The 4,446-nt window shown below is 43.9% G+C and overlaps 1 protein-coding gene across 3 annotated transcripts in view; it reads right to left on the reverse strand.

Moving 5' to 3' along the window:
* The window catches only part of SKAP2 (src kinase associated phosphoprotein 2), a 226,835-nt gene that overhangs the window by 29,644 nt on the left and 192,745 nt on the right, over window positions 1-4,446 (reverse strand). The window lies entirely within an intron of this gene.

A 4,446-nucleotide genomic window follows, 5' to 3' on the forward strand; every position in this document is an offset into this window, starting at 1 on the left:
TTTTCTGTCATTTAGTTTTATAGCTCATTTGTGGTATAGTCATTAAAGCCTTCCTGTCACTAATTGAATGAGGTGTCGTGTCCATCCTTAACTGCACTAGGTTCGAATCCTGCTTTTAACTGCAACAATATACATGGAACACAGGTATAATCCTCCATACCTAATGAGAGCATTTCTGAAATTAGTTCAGCAACATTTGAGAAGCACATTGATACTATGGCGATAGAGAATGGGAAATCTAAATACTTACACTAGTGGTTATCAACCTTATTTTTTTTACTCCAGGCACCGCTCAGAAAGTGCCAGCTCTGTTTTCACTTGTTTTTGAGCAATTCTTCTGTTGCAAGAACTCAAAAAGGTCACAACAGAATGTTTTTGATACTATTGATTTCTCTTGGAAATATCATGGTTTATCTTGTGACTCTTGTTTGTACATCTGAAAGGGCTAACACTGCATGACACCTCACACCACCCTCAAAAGGATCACAAGGCACCACAGTTGAGAGTCACTGAATCACAGAATATTTCATTTCTACCTACAGTTTGTCATATACCCCCTTCAATCTGGTAATGCCCTTCTCTGCATGAGGAATAGTGGGGATGTAATATTAGGTAGCCTATTAGGGAACAGTTACCCAACTGAAAGGACAAGGTGTAAAACTCCAGCAGTGCAAAGTATTTTAGGAACATGAAGATTATGACAGCTTGGCTGTGGAGCTCATTCTGCAGGCAACAGAATAAGAAAAGGAGAAAGGAAAGGAAAAAGCTATTTCCCAGAAGTTAGAGAAATTAAACAATTTTAGTCTGCTATTTTTAGTGTTTTGGGACTTTTTTGGCAATAACATCCATGGCTGCTGTGAACCAGTGCATGGTTACACCTGATCTTTGGCTGCACCATCAGTGGCTGAATCGTCTTAATCAGTTATGCATAATTCTATAATGTTTTCAAGAAATCCAAACACTTTATTGGATGCCCTTCTTATATGCTGAACATACATTTTCGCCCCTAATTTTTAAAACATCCCATCTCTGTCCTTTTCTACTAAGGTCCCATTCAGTAGTCATAAACAATTTAGTTATAGACTAAACCCTCTTCAAATGCCATTGATTCCCGTCATTCATCAGGTAGAACTATTGTAGCTAAGGAATTAAAATTGCTCTGTCTCCAAGGCCCTGCAAGACCCTGCAGACTTCTAAGAGCAAGGTATTGGAATAGTAAAAAAATTCTCAGCTACCTGAATGACAATACAGACTGTTTTCACTAGGACACAAGAATAACCGACAAGGTATGAGTACTTCATGGTTTGGTTTTCATTATGAATATGTTACAGCTTCCTGAACTTTGCTTGCTGCTCTGAGCTCTCTTTGCAAAACAGCCAATCTTTGGTGGAGGTATAAGTGACTCTATTAAATGTTACAGCTGCACATCATGTTATGACTCACATCTGAGTTTGTAACTCCATCCCCTCCAGAATAAAAACATTTAAAACCCCCTTTTGGAAAAAAGAGGGATATTGGAATTACTTTCACTTTGTTTGCTAAATTGACTTAGATATAGGAGAATTAAAAGCTTGCTAGTAAGGGGAATGAACAGATTAAACAACTATACTAATTTAAAAGTGTGGTAGGGGACTTATTGGCTATCACGATCACCCATTGATACTCTTTTGTGTTTACTTTACCTTGGTGTAAATGGAAACTAAACCACAGTAATTTAGCAACTATTTCATCCAGGAATAAACTGCCCCAATTTAAACTTCCACTTACTGTGGGACAGAGCAGATAGATGAACCAGTTGTAGCAGATCAGTTGACTGACTCTTCTTACTTTCATTTCCCTTTTAATTCAGCATAATTATTTCATCTATCCAAACCCTCAGGGCTACAAGGGAAATTAGTATATTACTTGTAATACTATTTTTACAACAGAATTTCAAATGCTATCTATGCTAGTGACAGTATTGGGGATGGGGAGAAGTATCTGAAGAAATAGGTGGGAACATCCAAGACTTTTTTTTTTTTTTAAGAGCTCTGGTATTCCTTTGACCTAATGTTCTAAAATAAGATTTCAAGTAATTATATTAATAACATTCAACATAAATATGCCAAAAGGCAATAGGCAATGCATAAAAAAAATACAAACTGGGCTTTGGTTTGACCTTTTTATTTCCTCATGGAGCCAGACTCTTTAACCGTTATTCTCCTCACGATTGAAGATAAAGGTCATCATAAGCAAGCTCAATCACAGATATGCACACAACAATAAAGCTAAATAATAGAAATTAGAAGGGAAAGATCCATTAGAATTAAGATGTTTAGCCTTTCCTGACTGTATGTTGTTGGTATACAGCATGTCTTTTACAAATGTGATCAATATTAAAAACTGCTCAGTTATTGTTTATGTAAACAAGTTCCACCACTTTGGACTGCTTGCAACTATTTCCTAAATTAATTGAAGGAACCTACCGCAGTCAGCTGCTCAGCAATAACTGCCCATGTTCCTCCACTCCCTCTGTGTAGGGGTGCACCAGTACGGATTTTGGGAGCTGATAGAGATAGCCAATTTTAAGGAGGCATATTGGCCGATACCAATCTGATTTCCAATACAGCATGGACAGCTGCGTGCAACTGGTAAGTCTGTTATGGTGGAAGGAAAGGGGTGAAGAAAGGGGCATGGGAGGGGGGGCAGATCAAGACCCCTGCGGTGAGGGAAGAGTGGGGCTGGGGCAGGCACTACGCAGGCAGGGCGGGATGCTGGACAGAGCCTCAGCTCATCCGGGGGGTGGCACTCACTGCTCTGTACACCCGAAGAGCATGGCAGGGGGAGGGGCTGTACCCTGCATCTACACGGATGGGGCAGGGCAGGCTGCCATTATGGGCTGGGATGGCGCTGGGCTCTTCCAGGTGGGGGCTGGGGCAGGCTGCACTCAGGATGGGCAGCAGCAGCGCTAGGAGGGGGACTGTGGGGGGAGAGCTGCAGCTACCCTAAAATTTACTGTAGCTCCCCCGCATTCCCTCCCTCCGAGAACCAGATCCCACCTTGAATGCATCCCGGCCCAGCCCCCCCTCCCCACCCATGTGCCAGGAAGAGCCCTGCCCCAGCCCCTGCTTGTGGCTGCAGCCCACCCTGCCCATACCCCACGCAGACCCAGGGGCACATGGCCCCCCACCCATCCTTCTAAGGTGCATGCAGTGGTGGGCGCCACCCCCTACCCCCCCCAGGCTCCCCAGACAAGCCATGGCTCCATCCCACACCCGCCCCACCCAGGCAGCTCCTGACCCTGCCTCAGCCCCCCTCCCTCACTGCAAGGGCCTTGATCTGCCCCTCCCCCATGCCCTTCTCTCTCCCCTCCCCTTCCACCACAGACTTACCAGCTCTCCATGCTGCTGGGCTGTGCTCCTCACTGCGTAAGTGCTGCGCTGTGGCTGCGCACATGCACAGGCATTTGTTGGCCAAATTAATCAGCTACGTCAGGCTGATTTTTGATGCACTCAATTTTCTTTATATCTGTAATAACCCAATAATCAGACTGATAATCCAATATCGGACTGATGCATCGGTGAACCTCTACCTCTGTGGTAAGGAGCTAAACCACATTAGTTTATCCTTCAACAAAAGAGGGCTAAGTCACTAAGGATTTACTTTTACTTAACAGGTATGAAGAGGAATACAGATAAATATGCAGTATTGGACACAATAGAAGTTATTGCTCCCTTTAACTCACTGTAATTTATTTATTTGCACATATTTGGGAGGATCCCATTTTGGGAGCCAGCAAATTCCTGAAATAGGATTTAGGTCTACAGACCAGCTGGTGCACTAAATCCAGCTTGCAGCACCAGTTCAGAGTGGACGGTACATGCAGCTTGTGCCTCGGACTGACCCTACAGGCACTATGTGCCCTGGAGCAGGGCGCACAGAGCCAGTCTGACAAATGCTGCATGCAATGTGCAAAGCTGGAACCAGCAGCCACACTGCACAGTACGCAGGGCTGGTCCAGGCCACATGTTTCACATGGCACCCACCCTGGACCAGTCCTGCATGCTGTGTGTTGTGTACACTGGTTCCAGCCTCACGTGCCACCTGCAGCACATAGGACTTGAGGTAGCACATACTACAAGGGGTGTGTGGTGCTGGTCTAAGACCCACAGGCAGCATCATGGGCTGGATGATAAGGCTCTGTGGGCCGCATCTTTGATGCCCCTGGTTTAATCAATTGTTTAGTCAAGTGAACTAAGGAGCCTACCTTTGGATTTTTTTTTAAGTTTACCTTTAATTACTAAGCAAAATGTAAATGAGTAGCTGAAATGTATATACTGGATGGTTTTGCCAAATATTCATTGACTGCCAAAGAAATTTGAATCTGCATATATCTTACCTGTGTGTGTGCCTGCACCGTGCCCACATATGAACATTATAAAGAGTTAGATGAATTAATTACTCCAA

This window comes from Gavialis gangeticus, unplaced genomic scaffold (genome assembly GCF_001723915.1).
Source record: "Gavialis gangeticus isolate Ggan-Ray unplaced genomic scaffold, GavGan_comp1, whole genome shotgun sequence".
Classification (NCBI taxonomy): Eukaryota; Metazoa; Chordata; order Crocodylia; family Gavialidae; genus Gavialis; species Gavialis gangeticus.